At 39.3% G+C, this 19,182-nt stretch overlaps 1 protein-coding gene across 5 annotated transcripts in view; it reads right to left on the bottom strand.

Annotated features, from left to right (window-relative positions):
- The window catches only part of hivep3a (HIVEP zinc finger 3a), a 54,796-nt gene that overhangs the window by 35,128 nt on the left and 486 nt on the right, over positions 1 to 19,182 (bottom strand). For 4 of the 5 annotated variants that reach the window (XM_082521353.1, XM_082521351.1, XM_082521352.1 and 1 more), the window contains exon 2: positions 19,053 to 19,165. The gene's annotated coding sequence lies outside the window, so the exon portion shown is untranslated. Of the gene's footprint in view, positions 1 to 18,714; positions 18,860 to 19,052; positions 19,166 to 19,182 lie in introns of those variants that run through there. The other variant, XM_082521355.1, reaches the window with a different exon arrangement.

The raw sequence follows: 19,182 nt of genomic DNA on the forward strand, positions 1-19,182 counted from the left end.
AGAGTTGTCCAAGAGCCAAGGATCACTTGTGTGGAGCTACAGAAAGACCTGGAATCAGCAGGTAAAATTTTTCAGAGAAAACGATAATGAATTTAACTGCCATGTCCTATATGCACACTCACCACGTAGGACTTCACTGTTGAAGAAAAAAAAAAAAGCATGAAAAAGATTGCTGGAAAACATTTAGACAAGAAAAGCCTGTGAAATACTGCGAGAACATAGTCTGATGAGATAAGGCTAAAACTGAACTTTTTGGAGTTCAATAAAAGGCACTGTATATCACCCCAAAAACACCATACCAACAATGAAGTTTGGAGGTGGGAACATCATCGTGTGGCAAGGGCGTAGATTTGGCATGGACGGAAGGGATATGTCCCCACCAATATCCAGCGATTACTGAATTGTCCCCACCAATAATTTGATCTCTTCGAGTAAAGAAAAACAAAACCGATAGAAAGAAAAAAACGATCTGTCAACGTCTCATTCACCCAGCGGTGCAGAAAGAGTTAAATTACTTCTCTACTGGAGTCCTCGTGTGACAAATATGGCCAATGTGATTGGCTGTGCCTTTCAGGGAGCTCTGTTTAGTTTTAGCAGCGGCAATCCTGCGCTGCGAGGACCTGCAGGCAGTGTTGCCAACTTAGCGACTTTGTCGCTATATTTAGCGAGTTTTCAGACCCCCTTAGCGACTTTTTTTTTTTCCTAAAAAGCGACTAAAGACAAATCTGGCGACTTTTTCTGGTATTATTGGAGACTTATTTATGACGACTTTTTGACGTGAAACCGCGTATCGCTCTTACTCTCAACAAGCAGCGGTGCTGCCGTGGGCACCTCACCCGTGCCAAAGCACTCACAAGCGGAGGCTTTCTGGCATCGTTGTATTTTTACTCAGTTGTATATAGCATTTGTATTCTATTTTTATCTTATTGTATATTTTATTCTATTTTATTCTACTGTATATAGTATTTTATTTTATTCTATTCTGTACAGTTGTGTACTGTATTTATTCTTATTGTATTCTAATTTTTGCTTAACTTTTGCACTGTCCACTTCCTGCTGTGACAAAACAAATTTCCCACGTGTGGGACTAATAAAGGTTATCTTATCTTATAGTCCTCCCCCAGCTGCTATCGGGGCAGGAGACGTTCACACCTGTGCGTCCAAACGCTGCTCCCGCACTGACTGTAACGCAGTCAGTTCTTCCTTTACTGTTATGCTGTTTTGTGGATCACAAGGTTTAAAACTACTTATAAACACACACACAAAGTAACTCAACCAGAGTGCCTATTTCGGGTCACTTTTGCCGGTCCAGGCCCGGATAAAGGAGCAGGGTTGGAATTGTGACATTAAAAAACAATAATTGCTAAAAGAAATTTAATTTGTAGTTCTAAATAAATTCTAACTGCATTTAGGACGTTTTTTACTCCGTCTCTTCCACAATGTTATTTCTCTCTCCAACAACGTAGGTTACAATTACATTAGCATGACGAATTATGCAAATTAGGTGATGACGTCATTTGGCGACTTCTAGGACAGCCAATAGCGATTTTCCTTACTGAGGAGTTGGCAACACTGCCTGCAGGGAGGAGAGGAGGATGGCAGCAAGAAAGGAAGAACCTGGATATAAGAAAGTATTTTTCAAAGAAACCTGTAAGTCACTTAAAGTCAAGTTCACTCATGAAATGTGTCCGTCATAATAACGTTACAGGCTATGCTAGGCCATAAATGCCAACCCTCCCGAGTTTTTCGGGAGAATCCCAAATTTCAGTGCCCCTCCCGATAATCTCCCGGTGTCACCATTCTCCCGAATTTCTCCCGTTTTTCCACCCGGGCAACAAAATTGAAAAACCATATCCCAGATTGGCTCAGCCAATTCCAGTTTCCAACAATGGCTACTACTACTGCAGCTACTTAGTTTTAGTATTACTCTTATTACGCTTTCTGGGTCGCAAAATAAACGTTTAACATATTTTCAGGCGAGAATGTAGCTGAGTAAACTTCAAATATCTGAGCCGACGAGAACAGCAAACTCCGGACACATCGTTTTAGGCGTTGGCCCACATCAGTCTAAAATTGTATTTCACTATGAATAACGTGTTGCCATGTCCACCAGGAGAGACTGGACAGTATAGATGTAAAACAAATATGTCAGCAGTTTATCTCAGTTAACGAGAGGAGCAGGCATGTGTTTGGCTCCTTCACATAGTGGACATTGGTTGTAGTGTGGGGCACCAGTAGTCCATGTCTGTTGCTGTAATAGTTCATGTTTAGAATAAGAAATCCCAGCTCACTGATTTGATCGGGGCAATAGTGCCTAAAATGTTGCATAATTTTGCTGAGAGATCTTTTACTTTGTGGTAATCTTAGATGAGTAGTTTATGGACAAAACCCAACAGGTCATTCAGTGTTCCCCTAGTGCTAATGTGTAAGAGATGTTGGTGCAGTATAACTGAAGTAATGTTGTTAAGTCCTTAAAGTCATATTCTTTTATTGTAATGACTTATTTGAAGCTATTTTTATTTTTGTATGATACCTGATATATATGGAATATGACTGAAGTAAACTAAAGTCTAAAATACTTAGTCATTTGTTTAATAGTAATAACATTATATAATTCACATATAAAACTATGAATTGTAATTTTAAATGGTTTAAAAGCATGTAGAATAGCATATGTAAGTAAGTATGTTTCTCTTTTTTTTTCTTTTTTCTTTTTTTTTTTTTTAAATCAAGAAGCAAAGACAAAAAGGGAAAAAGAAAAAAAAAAAGAAACGGGGCAGGGTTCGGTGGCTGAATCATCCGTCCCCCACCAATGCCAAAACCAAATCTACGCCCTTGTCGTGTGGGGATCCTTTTTTTCAGCATACGGCATTGGCACATTTCATATAAGTAAAAAAAGGATGAATGTAAAAATGTACAAAGACATTTGTGATTAAGTCATGCCATCTACCAGGATGGTGAAGGTGAAATGAGGGTGGACGTTTCAGCAAGACGATGATCCCAAACACACAGCCAAGAAAACTCAACTGCTTTTAGAGAAATAATAAAGCTGACAATGTCCCATCTAAATTAAGGGATTTAAAAAAAGAAAAAAGAAAAAAAAAAAACCCGTAACATTATTCTGTCTTCTTGGAAGGCTTTGAGGTTTTGTACATGTGTTCCTCTGTGTTAAAGTGTGGAAGTGAATGAGTTTGAGTCTGTAGCGTTTCAGGGAGAATGTGGTGGCTGCAATAAAGAGAAGCAAACATATCAGCACTCTGAGGTTTGCCCTGTGCTTTGATGTGAAGTTTTTGTGCTGCTGAAAACAAGATGTTATGATCATGTAGACATTAATTAACAATAACTCAATGTCCAAACCTGAGGTCAGTGTAGAGCTGGGCGATATGAGATTTTTTCATATCACGATATGTTTTTTTCATTTCAGGCGATAACGATATCTATCACGATATAAGCCAAATAACTATATTTGTAAGATTTAAATGTGCCGTTGCTCACAAGTAAAATGTGAAATAATCAGCAGCTTGTTTTGATTTAAATATTTATTTCTCATAATAAGTTCAACAGGGTAGATGTACTTAAGGAACATGAGACTTTTTCAGATAAATAAAGGCAAATATTGCAAACTACACAAAAGGCAGCCGCTAAAGCGTTTAAGTTTCAAAATAGAACAAACAAAACAGACTAAATTGTCAATTCCACTTAGAAACAAAATATTAATTCTAAAAATAAATCTTAGTTTGTTTTACAGAATAACAGACAAAACTGACTAACTTTTGTCAATATCAAATAAACTGAGAACTAAAAGGAAATTCTCAATCTCTCCTTGTTGTATAGGTGAGCTTTTCAAACAGTTTTAACAGTTACTTTAGTCTGACAAAAGCCGAATGACGAATTAGCGCTTCCAGTCAGAGACTGAGGCTACGTCCACACGTACACGGGTATTTTTGAAAACTGAGATTTTCCGTTTTCGTTTTAAAAAATAATCCCGTCCACACATAAAGGCAGAAATGAAGGAAAACGCTGCTATGAACATGCCAAAGCAGCAGGTGGCGCTAGAAATGTTGGCCAATCAGAAGTCTAGAAGCCTCGGTGGGAAAAAGTAAACAAAGCTGGGGCATAGAAGCAGAACCGAGTCGTATGTGTGGAGGGACAGTAACTGTGTGTATATGTAAGCATTTAAACACTGCAGAGAGTAGAATTAACAGTAACAGTATTGTAGAAATCCATTTCACCGAAACAATAACGTGGCGCACAGTGTGACGCATGCACCAGTTTATTGTATTTCCAGACTTGCTTTCGGCACAATTTACAGTGCACGCTACTCTGTTTTTTGTCAGACTTGAAATAGCCGAAATACCTTCAAACTACGGAACTTCTATGGCTCTTCCGTTCGACAATCTCTCCGGCATTGGAACCATCATCTGTTTTCTCTTCGGTCACGCTCGGTTGATTTTTCTAGTCGGCACACTCATTTCCTCCATTACGTGCTGGCTCCATTACCCGCTGGCTGCTTCCCAAACAAACACACTTGCGGCTTGGCACTTGTGCTGTACGTAACAAGTCACGCGACGTGACGCTGCGGCTGTGATTGGTTCGGCTCTGCGCTACTTAATTTGGATTGGCTGACCTTTTTTTTTTTTTTTTTTTTTTTTTTTAAGAGGACAAGAGCGGCGAGGTCTATCGCGATAGCTTAATTTCTCTATCGAGTAAAAGTTATATCGCGATACATATCGTTATCGTTATATCGCCCAGCTCTAGGTCAGTGGCTCAAAGTTTTACTGACCCATGTACATTTTTACTGCCTTGTGAAAAATGCTTTTCTGTCTGAGACAGATATCTCTATGTATGTATATTTAATTGAGACACTGTTTTATATCATTTCACTTTTAATCCCCTGACCTCCAAATTTAGACTCACCGCTGTTCACTTCCATGTAAAATAGGACGGCTGCCGTCAGCCTTCAGCAAGCTGTATCATTTAAACATGATGTCAGACTATAGTAACAGTCAATCTGCATGTTTTAATGTAGCCTTACTGTAGAATTTTGGCTGTGTAAAACAAACGGCGGTGGATGGAGCAGCTACAAAGTTTTCTTTTCTTCACATTGGAGTTTGTTGATCAGGTGCTTTGATGAAGGATGCACTAGCTTTTTCCCCCCCAGTAAAGTTTTGATGGAGGTTACAGGAACAGTGCTGCTGTTTTGGATGCCACGTTAAACCAGCATCATCATCACTTCTGTTGTTTTATCAGTTTTTTTTTCTATAAAATTGGGCTTAATGTGGTCAAATGTTTTATCCACACGCTGCTCCTAAAAACATTTGTATTGCAGGTCTGTTTTTAGTCACAAATGTGGGTGAAACACTCACCACTGATCATGGTTCCATGGTGCACTACAGAGCCGTGCATTAATCGAACCATCAAAGCAAAGACTTTGTGTCGATAATTTTTTTTAAATAATAAAATTATTCAAAATACTTGAATTGTTGCAGCCCTGTTGTTGCAACTACAATAAATGGAAATACAGAGAATTAATACTGATTGTTAAAAGAAACTACTTCTGCTATAGACTGCATATAAAGGATTGATGGAGTAATGTCATTCAAGAAGTCTTGAAACTAATGATTAACATCATAAACTCATCTAACAATTTAATGAGGTTATAAGAAAGGGAAAATCTTCCATACACGTTTGTAGAATTTGACCGGAGAAGTCACCCACTGTCGGTTTAAGGTACATTCATATTGGCTTCCCTTTTTTTTTTTTTTTTTTTTTTTAATATGTATGATTTGAATATATCTATTGGGCAATGCAAAATTATATCCAACTTTCTTTCTTTTTTTACCCCAAACGATTTATAGAAGAAAAAGTATTTTAATAAAAATAAATGTAAGATTACTTACAGCTGTAAATGTGGAAATCTCACAAAAGACTTTCTACTGTGATAAATGATTAATTTTGTGCTTAGCCGAGTCCAACATGTTCATCAGTGGACAGAATTTGTTCTGCTGCCTTAAAGACAGAAAGGTTGCCATACATTCATAGTAGTGATTAGTCTACAGTACTTTTAGAATTTGGTGTTGGGGCTGTTGACTATTTTAAGGTTCACAATAATAGATTTAAGAGTTTTTATTCTGTTTCACAGTCATAGCAGCTAAAATATTAATGTATAATAGATAAGAGAGAAAAGCAGGAGGGATTAGTTTGTTACAGTTCTGATGGTGCTGAAAAACTCCACACATGGCACAATCCCCCATTAAAATGAACATTATACAGTTTTCTGACTGCCTTCAGTCACGTGGAAAACCATTTTAGAATGAGAAAGATGATGGACACAGATCCATCTCTTCACCTTACCAATTAAGCAAAACCAATTAAAAGATATTGACACATATGTATGAAGCAAGGTCATATTTGGATCGTTGAATTCTTGAAGAGAAAAAAAAAACCCTATTCACCATACAGGGATGATATTTCTTCATGTATTTCTTCAATGTCACATTTTGTCAGAGAAGAACTTTACACATTTTCAGTACTGTAAGATTATCAAAACTGATTTACGAAAAAAAAAAGATTGTTGAATGTTAAAGTAGATCTTGTTATAGATTTCTACATTAAATTCTATTAAGGGCAGCTTGGCTTTTAAAGAAGTGAATGTGGCCGAGGCATAGGTGCCATAAAGATGTTTCAAACCAAATCATTCTGAGTACCAAAGCCGTGACAGCGCACGGAGCCTCAGTGCATGAAAAGAGCTAAATCAGGAAACTAATGGAAACCAGTGAATAGCTGATAACAACCGCGTGCAAAGTCTTCACAGGGGAGTGAATGCGTGCAGCAGGCAGCAACTCTGTGCGATGTGATATAACTCAGATGGATCAATACTAACACAGTAGAGCCTGGTGCATCTGGCTAGGTTGTCTGCTGGGTTAAGCAGGATATGGAACACAAAAGTACATCCTAGCCTGTTTTTATTTCAAGTCTAAATAAATAAGTGAATAAATAATTTGCTGACCTTTTGTGCATCCAGCTCATTAAGGCGCAGTTCATTTCAAAAACAGCGTGCCAATTTTTGGAGAAAGCACAGCTCAGATCAAACCAATCCCAATACAATGAGGTTTTTTTTCCCCTCAAGCTGGGCAGTAAATGCAAACCAATCTGCCTGGATCTCAATGTGACGTAATGCAGAGAGAGAGCAGCCATATGGGCTCTTATTTCACCAACAGTGAATCAACAGACAGGGCTGAGGCAACCTGCCAAAGAGCCTGCTTGTTCAGGAATCTATACTGTCAACACACAGAGTGGCGCGAGAAACTGCTGTTACTGTAGGCAGCAGTAACAACTGACAAACACTTCTGAATTAAAGCAATAACTGGGACGTGGCCACGAACGATCTCGAGGTCTACCTGTGGGTACCAGCTGAGTCAGCAGTAGCTGTGTGAAACCATGCTATCTACCAGTGCTGCACGATCAGATATAAGAGTAGTACCGAGGAACAAAGCCACCGACACAACTAAAGCAACAAAACACAGAAGCTACTACCATGGGGATCACAGAAAATCACAGCCTTTAACAACAATGACATGTCAACAGGAGCATGCAGAGCAGAGGGAGACAGTGTGATGCAACCCTAAATACCATACACACACAATGCAGCATGTATCCACTTTAAGGCTGCTAGAATCAATCATTTTAAACGACTAATGAATCAGGTGGCAGTGTAATGCATTACACGTCACAAACCCACAGAAAGTTACTCTCCACCCTCAGCTTCATAAAGCAGTTCAGCATCTTTCACATCACTGTTTTGGTGTTGTGGTGAATTTTGACACTTTACAGTTTTGGTCCTCTCTAAATGAAAAGGCTCTGATAGCTGTGACTTACCTGCAGGCCCATGAACAAGACTGATACACAAATAAGAGAATGACTATTGGACTTAAAAGTTATTACATCTCACACCAGTGACGTCATTTTGAAACCATTTGATTTTGTAGCCAGATGAAACTAGGAAAGAAAAAACAAGATGAATGATGCGCAAGCTCCAGAGCTGAAAAATTAAGCCAAAGTGGAAGTGCTAAAAACTTCAGTTCCTAAAATGGCCACTTGAGGCTGCATCCAAAAGGAAATCAATACCCAAAATGGGTATTGATTTGGATAATGGGTATTACAGGCTGGCACAAACATGGTTTTGGTCTCTTTGGTCCCCCCTCATAACAACTAGATAAAGGTGGGGGGTTTGTTTTGTTTTTTTAAATATAACACAGTGGGCTTGATGCTGAAGGCCAGTGGCATGACCACCCTCGCACTTAACTAAAAAAAAAAAAAAGTAAAAACAGACCATCCTGCAGTCTTTAAAAACACCAATAAGACAAATTGAATTAGATTAAAAAAAATACTGCTGACTAGGGCTGTGCAATATGACCAAAATCTCATATATAACAATTCTATCATCCCGATAACGATATAAATCACAAAAATGTAACATTTTCTGTAAATTCTGTGAATCTCGGGCAGCTCGACTTGCGTGAAGTGTTTGCAGCTGTGCGTCATGTAGCTGGAGTCGAGTGTTTTAACCGATGCATGAAACTATACATTTCTAGACATAAGCTGTAACGCCCGCCGTTTTCTTTGTGAGTATTTATTACACGGCGTGCTGCGGGGAAAAGCCTGTTCTAAAGTTTGAGTCTAAGGTTTATTTTTTAGCACCTGGCGGCTCTTTTTTGCTTCTCATCCGTAAATAATCTACTCTTTCACGTGATTCAGTTTATTTTGAAAAGTCTCAACAGGATCTTGAGCTTTATTGTGAAAGGTTTATGTGGAACATAAACAAGCGGACACGCGATGCTGTTACCGTCGTTGTTGCTAACCACAACGCATAAAAACAGGCGCTTGTCCGTCCGTAGTGTATATTACGTATATTAAATATAAGAGAAAGAGAGAACTTTAAGAAATGAATATAGCCACTACAGTGTCCATCAAAATGATGAAAACAATATTGCCGTAAACAGTTTATTTTGCGAAACCACGAAACAAACGACAGCGTAAAATGAAACGATAGACGTTTTTATATCGTCATCCGATATATATCGCTATATCGAACAGCCCTACTGCTGACAACTCTTGTATCTTGCTGTGGTGTTCCTGGACGTCTTTACCTTTCTGCACTCGTTCCAAAAAAAAAAAAAAAAATCTATAGTTATCATCAGAATATCTACTATCAACTGATGCTTGACTGGCATTCTGCTACTAATTAAGGCATAAGTTTAGAGGCACTGCCATTTTAAATAATAATAAATATACATACACAGTCAGCTGTATCCAATCCCTGTCTGCTTGGCCTCACCATCACTAATTTAAGTAATTGAACTGGACCTTTCCTCAATGTTTGTGCTGTTGTTGCCTTTTAGATCATTTAATCGAATTATTTAACAAATACTTGCTGTGAAATGCAGGCCATCCAAATAGTTTGTCATCCAGTTCTGGCAAGTGAAACTCTTTTTACTTATTTTTTTGCAATAACTACCATGAATACATGTCTATGCATTGCATAGGTCATTGATACAATTAACACTCTTTGCACTTCACACTCTGGTCACCTTAGCAACAAAACACCACCCCACCATGAGGGCAGACAAAATGTTAAGGTTTAGGTTTCAAAACATGGAGCCCGAAAGCCAGTTTAGGAGGCCATGGTAAATATATCCATTTTAAAAAAATAAATAAAAAATACAGTCTCTATTGCAGCAGGGAAAGGTGCTCCTTCTGTTCTGCTATTCCGCTGTGAGTGGGAGGGCAACTCTAACCAACCTGCAACAGGTGGAATCTGTTCCACCTCTCTGCACTGAGCTCACCGAGGCTGTGGAGCAGAACTGCAGCCGTCTACACCTGTACTCCAAGATGGTAGCAATGGGACCAACTTTAGAAAGACTCGCAAGCCCCAATTACACTAATCTGTTTATTTCTTGTAAAGCAGGCTGCTTGAAGGAAAAAAAAACAAAAACAAAAAAAACTTACACACAATAGTGTGTATGGTTCCTTGCAGCACACAGGAACACATAACCTTGATGGATGAATTAAAAACTGCCAGAAAGGTGAATGTGGGTACATTTTGTGCTCTCCCTCTGTGTAGGTGATTTGTGAATGAGAACTGCAGCTGACAGGCCTTCTGCCTCACAGGCTGCTCTCTCCTCAGGGGTCACAGAAACCAGAGGTTTCTCTCCACCTCACAGAAACCCAAGCTGGGCCCATACGCTTGCCTCCGGGGTCACTGATGGCATCCAACCCCCTCCAGAAGAGGGCTGCAGCTCGGCCGATGGCCTAACAGCTCGCAGAGAGAGCACACATGCTCCAATTCCCATACACACACACACACGCACGCACTGCATGCATAACACCCGAGCATACGGCATTCACAAAGCACACTTGCACGCTTTTCTGCCAACATGTTTTCCCTGCGTATACACGCAGAGACACCCACACACACCCACACCCATACCCGCACACCCACACAGGGTGAGTGTATCCTTTCATTAACAAGGATGAAAGTCAATTTCCACTCCTGTCGTGTTAGGCTGGCCGCTGGTGGGGAGGAAATCTGTTTGCTGATGGCAGTTTTGACATTCAAGCTAGCGTCTCTGTGGCTGGGGGAAGCCCTGTTTGTCCTGATTGATGATCAGGGCCAACAGAGGGTCTTCTACTGCATGACTACCTAGAATACTGTCACCCTCATCAACACGTGTGTGTGTGTGTGTGTATACACATCCTTGCACACGTCAGTGCTTGGACCTAAAGTAGGATGTGCATAATACATACGTGAGCTTTATAAGTGAAGAATCTTATTTATTACTGCTGTAGTTGCTTAGAGTTAAGAAAAAGAAGAAAAAAAAAAAAAGGGATTTGTCAGGCGCGAGGAGTTTGATGATATATTACATTGGGAAGCGATCTGTTCCAGTGCAATTTCAGTATTATATACTGTAGCCAGTGTAGAGGACAGGAAATGACTGTTTCCTATTTCAAACTTGAACTGCAGTGGCTCGCCAGAAGCAAGTAGTTATAGTCTTGTTACTTAAAAATACACACTAAAACCAAGTCATTGGTGATCATTTAAGTCGACAAAACAGTGTAAAACCACCAACAAAAAGCTTGAAACGTAATAGTATGATGCAATGTATAAATATAAAATATATATACATTTCTTTATAAGTGGTGTGTTTGGTGTTGGTTGAGACTTCTACAATTACAGCGTAAGGGTGGGAGAAAAAAAAATCGATTCAGCATAGTACTGCAGTGTTTGAATGGCAATATTGTATTGATGGTGAGACACCAAACATCGATATTTTATTAAATAAATTAAAATGGTCTTGGAGTACTGTGAAAAGAGAGCTCATCTCATGTAGCACTGAGATAACTTACATGAAATCAACACGACCGAAAAACCACCCAATGATGGACACAGCTGACAATGGGAATTCAGAGCAACCAAATGGCGCTATCACGCAAGTGAAATTCTGTCTATGTAGACACAACATATACACACACACACACACACACGTGTGTGTGTGTGTGTGTGTGTGTGTGTGTGTGTGTGGATGTATATATAACAGAGAGAGAGTTCATTAAACAGACTGCCAATAACTATCAACTTCACCACATGCAATCACAGACTGACTCGGTCTTATATCAATATTTACAGCAGGTTTTAGTAACAGTTTTGATACAGTTGAAAAGCTCATTTTGCAGTAAATTTGACATAAACCTATTGCACAGGATAACACAGGTCTTGGTAAAAGTTAAGTTTCAAACTTCATAATTTGCAGTTACAAAAAAAGATAGTAAATTGCAATATATTTTACTGCAATAGTCAGCAAGAAGCAAAATGTTTAAAAATAATAAATAAATATCACAATATCATATTATTGTGGGGTGTCTGGGGACTCCCAGCTCTAGTGGTATGTCAGATGTCATCTTTATTTAGAGTGCTACTGCCCAGTTTGAAATTGCGCAAATCACAACTCTGATTACCAAAAAACTCTACCAGAAAATATCTTCTTGGTTTACATCTCAAGTAACAAATGTCCTTTTGCTATCTGCATGGTATTTGTTTATTAGTTGTGACTGCATTTTTTAAGTGAGCCTTAATATGTAATCCTTCTTTTCCATGGTAGTTTAAAAGTTAGTTTAAAAAAATAATAATAAAATAAAATGCACAGCCCACTTGCAGCAAACTGGAATAAACAAAAATCACTCATCCAGTTAAGATCACTGGCAAAACCAGTAGATATGAATGGGTTTACAGGCTGTTCAGAGCTCTGCAAAATTCTGTGGACATGTAAGGAGCACTGGTTATTTCTCGCCAGTCAGTTTGATACCAACCAACCATTTTGCTACTTTTTCAATTCAACAAGGGTTTTTGTATGGCTGATCTTGTCAAGTGACCATGTGTGGGCTTTTGCTCCTAAACAGTTACACTCTAAGATGAATTCAAACACCTATCATCAGTGACAGAGTGTTTTACCAAAGTACACCAAAGCAAATTCATGATAATAATTAAAAAATAATAATTTAAACAAAGCCTAATGAATGCTTAGAAGGCATATATTAATTCAATGATTTAGTTATTTTGCACCAAGCAAAACAGCGCTTAAATATTGTAAGGTAAGGATCGTACAATAATACAGAGAAAACCCCAACGAGCAAGCTTTTGGCAACAGTAGGAAGGAAAAACTCGCTTTTAACAGGAAGAAACCTCCAGCAGAAAAAGCCTCAGCAGGTGCCACCATTTGCCTTGACTGGTTGGGGGTGAGTGTCTCTCATCCCCAACCAATCGAGGAAACACTGGAAGAGAGTCAGAGTTTCAGTCGTGTAACTTACTGACAAATAGATGTAATGCTTACATGATTAACATACTATTTATAAAAAGATTTCCATTTAAACTCAAAAAGGTCCAGCCTGATGAAGAATTCTACACTTGTTTAAATACATTTTGACTTCTTAACCTGGAACACTTCACCTGCTACCAAGGACACTAGTGACTGGCACCTGAGTGACAAGGTGCCCACTGGGGACTCCCTTAAGAACAGGAAGCATGAATATCAATGTTGTCCTCGCTGGCTTCACTGCCCTTGCTGAACAGAGGAACCTGTGAAAAGGACGTAGCAAAAACTATGCCATTTTATAACATAGCAGCACAACGTGGGACTTCATAACACCCACTGAGACTCTGCATGCTGCATAAATGTTTACTGTACGTGTTAAGAACCAGGTGCCTTGCCTTTTGAGCTCCACTCAACATGTTCTCTCCCTCTCCCGTGGCAAAGCCAGTGAAAGCTATTTGGGCTTAGTGCCTATCAATGCCACAGTGAGGCCATTATGCTCCTGCTTGAACATCAGGCCCGATAGGAGTGATGCTAATCTACAGGGATCCATTACAAACTAACAGGAATTACAGCATAATGGTGATAATGATGGTTTTGTTTATGCTTGATACACTGGCAGACATCAGGAGCTTGGTAAGTTGTTCTGGATAAAACTGCATTACAGCTGTAGTCAACAATAATGTTCCTGAACATGTGTTTCGACTTCATTGCTTGTCATCACTTAATAATATGACAATAAGTGAACCTACAGCTACTTCCCACAATGCTTCTCTAATGGCTGTTTTAGACACGCTGGCCCTTCTGTCTTCTGTGAGGTCCAGAATATATACACACATATATACATATATATATACACACACATATATACATACACATATATACATATATATATACATACACATATATACATACACATATATATACATATATATATACATACACATATATACATACACATATATATACATATATATATACATACACATATATACATACACATATATATACATATATATATACATACATATATACATACATATATATATACATACATATATATATATATATATATATATATATATATATATACATACACAGCTAGAGATTGACGAGGTACAACACAAATGCTACGGCAAGGAGGAGTCAGGACGCCAGGTCAGGGGGGAGATATCATCACCCCCACCCGAGATTGGGTACATAGCCCCAAGTGCGATAGGAGAAGGATCGTTGAGTGCGAGAGGAACTGACCTGAAAAATAGGATCATGGCCAAGCTTGAAACCTGGATCCCCCGTAGCCGGTTACCAAGATTACGTGAAGTACCCTCAGAAGGTCTGCTAGATGATGTTATACACATATATATATATATATATATATATATATATATATATATATATATATATATATATATATATATATATATATATATATATATCTCTATCTATCTTGTCCGGAGGAACACCAGGCCAGCTGCGAGATATAATCTCTCCAGGGTGTCCTCGGTCTGCCCCGAGGCCTCCTCCTGGTGAGACATGCCCGGAACACTTCACCCAGGAGGCATCCTTATCAGATGCCCGAACCACCTAAACTGGCTCCTTTCGATGTGGAAGAGCAGCAACTCTACTCTGAGGACCCCGCGGATGGCTGAACTTATCACCCCATCAGTAAGGGAGAGGCCAGGCACCCTTCGGAGGAAGTCAATTTCTGCGATCTCCGTCACTACCCACAGCTCGTGACCATAGGTGAGGGTAGGGACGTAGATCGACCGGTACAGTGCTTTTACACTCAACTCTCTCTTCACCACGACAAACCAGTACAGCGTCCGCATCACTACAGCTGCAGCACCAATCCGACTGTCGATCTCCCACTCCCTTCTCCCGTCACTCGTGAAAAAGACTCTGAGATACTTAAACTCCACTTGGGGCAGGAACTCGTCCCTGACCCGTAGTGGGCACTCCACCCTTTTCTTTTGTTTGTTTGTTGCCACTGCAGGAGAATTACACATTAAGGTAATGAATTATTCATAATCAAAGGTTTATTCAAGACCAAGAGTAAAATCTACTTTGTACAAGTGGGAGAGGTGAACTGACACACACACACACACACACACACACACACTCACTGAGGCTGAGTTTCACCACTGAATCATGGGCTCAACAGGTGCTGCTCTCAGCTAGTTATCGGGTGTCCTGAGCACCGTCAGGGCTCTCTGGAAATTGTAGTTAATCTGAAGTGTTCCTATTGATTTTTGTCAAAGCTGTTCAAAATTCAAAATTAGGATTTGCAGTATTGATTACCGTATCCTTACTGAGCATGTGGGTGTTACCAAGAGCATGGCCTCCTAAACCATTAGAATTTAAAACAGAGTTTACTGACATGAAAATTTGAATTTTTAAAAATGTGACATTACGATTTCAAAGCATATTCATATCTATTATACACTGTATTTACAGGAGTTGATCACATATGATTTTGTGTTATTAGGTTAAAAAAAAAAAAAAGGAAGAAAGCATACAGACTAGTATTAGCTACATTTAAATTGTATTTAATTTGTGGTATGCTGACACAGACTCTTAAAATGATCTCCTCCACATTTATGAAAGCATTATAGACTACTTTTCTATTTTTTAAATTCAATCTACTGAGAAACTTTTTTTCACATTTCATTTTATTCTAATTAATACAAAGATAGCAGAAAATAATTAGCGAACAGAAATTTTCTCTTACTAGAAAGTCAAATAACATCTAGGCAACACTGAACTCAAGTTTCATTTTGGAACTGTTTTCCAACCATGAATAAACATAGAAATACTAACAGTTATTCAACGGGTAATGTTTGCTAGGACACTGCTTCAGTAACGTTGAGGTCTGGGCTCTGAGGAGGCCAGTCCATGACTGAATGTTCCACAATGTGCCTTGTAGACCATTTCTGATAAGCTTTGGTGAACAGAGGGGTCAACTGAAGGCACAAATGCATTTCTCAGGGCGTGTCTCAGGTCGTTGCTGGACTTTCTCTGATTTCTTAATCGCAATTTTTAGATACTGCTGTACTTTCTGCTACTTCTTTTGTCCTGCACTTGTCCAGATTCCTCAATTTTTTTTTAAGAAGACACTGGACACCATGCGAAGATATGCCAAACTGTTATCTTTGTCATTTTCATGTGTTTTTCCAAAATGCTGCTAGTAACAAAGTGCGTAAATTGTTCATTATGTGTATACACTAAACAGGTTCAACCCTTTATAAATTAACAAACAAGAAGGCAAAAAAAACAAACCAAAAAACCCCCAAAACAAAACAACAACACGCTGCTCAGAAAATAGTTAGATTGAGATACTGGGAGTATACTAATTCTGTAAAGCCAGGAGAACAATTGCTTAAAGCCACCTTTAAAAAAAAAAATAAAAAATTACAAAAAGAATTTGCTCATTGGAAGGAGATATAGACTGACTCAAGATTGCACTTGAACAGAATTGACTAAATTAACTAAAACTAAATAATTATGTGAACAACAAAGCAACAGATATGAAACAATTATTATTTTTCCATCATTTGTGCGATACCTTTATGAATTATCTGCTGGTCGCTTGAGAAGTAAACGTCAGAGGTGCAGCTATTAAATGGACAATCGACAAATGAAACAAGAACACCAGAACTCAGTCATTTTCCTCTGCTCCAGCACAACATGGATCTTAGGTTCCAAAGTCTACTTTAAGCCCTGATCATGACACACGTTAAACTACATGAGATTAATGGGAATCCTTTCAAAAGGAGGCTTTAGTTAATATTTACAGCAACACAAACAGCTTTCTGCTTCAAAAATATTAAGCTGTGCTTTCATGCATTTCATATTCTGTACAGTTGTGTACTGTATTTATTCTTATTGTATTCTAATTTTTGCCTCATAACTTTTGCACTGTCCACTTCCTGCTGTGACAAAACAAATTTCCCACGTGTGGGACTAATAAAGGTTATCTTATCTTATCTTATTTATTTATCCTATAACTGACAGGAGCTGCCTCTGCTCCTCTTGGGAGTGAGTGAGTGATTGATGCAGGCACGGAGAACACCACTGACTGCTGGAAGACCCAGTGCTGCACTGTTGTGTCCCCTGTGCACCCTTCACAAGGTGAAGCACAGGGGGAAGAGAAGATTATAATAAACAACCACAGTCACAGCCCCAAGGCTTTAACATGAAGCCTTTCCAGGGAATGCCAAAAATCTGACCCTTTCACTACAAAGCGAGACATGACCATATGAGACGTGTAAAATCGAAACTATGAAGCAAACTGCTTTACCCAGCTTGACTCATGATGAGCAATAATTTATGACTGTGATCCATTAGTATTTCCTAGAAACATGTTTCACTTCAGCAGGAGCAGAAACACATGTTTACAATGAAAAACTGAACCCCAATTCAGTCATTTAGTAAAAGGAAATAACATGAAACGTTTGAAGGAACAAGTGGATTTAGATAATCAGTGACTATCCCCCCCCAAAAAAAAAAAAAAAAAAAAAATACTGAACCAGTGCACTGTCCCAAGCTCCAGTTTGCTTCCAGAAATGCTGTCTTGGAAGGATTAACTAACAACACTGTTGTTTTTGTAGCAAAGTCAGCAGCCACAGCTGTCCCCAGATGCCCTGGAATCCAGCATCATTTTTAGCTCAGAGCAGTACAATAAATCTTGCCCTTTTGTAGGTACACACCATTTTCATCTCAACTAGTAATTAGCAACTGGTGCTACAGAAATCCAAACATACAACACAGGGACAGTAAAGTTTATCCATTTGGCAACCACACTGACATACAAATCAAGCCCACCAATTTAAGCTCAGTCGTGATTATGTAACATTATCAGTGCTTTTCTTCTCACGCATGATGTCATATTGGATTCTTTGCCAAGCAGGTTATGCAGAAATGTCCGAGCAAGGGGAAGGCGTAATGCAGACAGCGTAGCTGCCTTTTTCCGTTGCGTGTAGCATGAGTCCGTTCAGAAAATCTCGCATTTTACTCCATGTTGCTCACAACGGTTTGACGAAAATCTTTTTTTTTTTTTTTAATAAATGGGGGGAGAGGGGTGGTGGTGGTCCTGAACATACAGGGTTGTCTTTCTACACAAAAATGGGAATAAAAGTGCTCGTAGGTGGATGCTACACTGACCACAAAAAAGTGAGAAAGAAACAGTGTTCTTGAGCATGCGCACTTTCAGAAGAATTAATAAATATTGAAGTGCCAGATTTTTTTGAATGGAGGCTAGTTTGCTACAAAGAGCTGCTGAAGCCCCGAGCAACATCACGCGCTGCCGACTCAAACACTGACTAATCAATAACAAACCACGAGCAGTGATTCACACCTGTGTAAAACAGCAAGTTTGGGGGCTTTTAAACGGAGTGACTGGGTGAAAGGAGATAGCTGTTGCGATTTAAGGCACTGAATACTCGCACAGCAGCGTTTTCAAGCCGCAGCCCTGTCACAAGAAGGAAATACAGATTTAGCAAAACACCCAGGACACGCAGAGGCAGACCACTCCAATTTTTCCACATAATGCCACACACAGAGCCAAGGTGAGCTACTACGTTCGGCGTCAAGTTTACTGAAAAAAACCCACCATCCACGTGATTTCAAAATAAAACGGCGTCGTAAAAAAAATCCCAAACACTTCTCCTCCTGTGTTTTTTTTCTCAACCACAGCTCCGCGCTGTTCACTTCACACACAATTTTAACACCACCCAGCTGCTTTTATCCCCAGTTACCCACGTATTCTACGTCACAAGGCGTTAATTTAGGCTGAAATCAATGCACTTCCTGTCCCTTTATGTTCACTTCTGACCGACTTGCCGCAGCTCACCACCATCACCTCCTCCCTCTCGCAGACAATGAATGAAGCCAGTTTTGGGAATGGGCAAGCCCACCAGCAGCTCAGGTAGCCGCGTACATTTCTATCGTGCAAGCAGGAAATATTACAAACGCATAAAAGCGTCCTCCGACTGCTCTGCCCGTGCTAGTCACCATATGTTGACTATATTTTAATTTTACCATTCATAACAAATAGCGACTAGAAAAAACACGCTGGATTACAACTATTTAGCAAAGGCGTGTACAATGCTACAAATACACTAAAATAGCACAACAAATGGTAATATTTCAAACAACGCCCCCTTGACACCATATATGAGCTTACATTACCTGCAGGATGCTCAACTTCACTTCCCTGCGGTGCGTCCACTGCTTCACCAGCTGCGTTAAGTCAACCGAGGTTGTCCGAGAGGAGACAGGAAATGACCAGATTTGCGTTCAAACTAAAAGCGAAAAAAAA

The sequence above is a fragment of the Aulonocara stuartgranti genome, assembly GCF_965226115.1.
Source record: "Aulonocara stuartgranti genome assembly, chromosome: 22".
NCBI classification, from domain to species: domain Eukaryota; kingdom Metazoa; phylum Chordata; class Actinopteri; order Cichliformes; family Cichlidae; genus Aulonocara; species Aulonocara stuartgranti.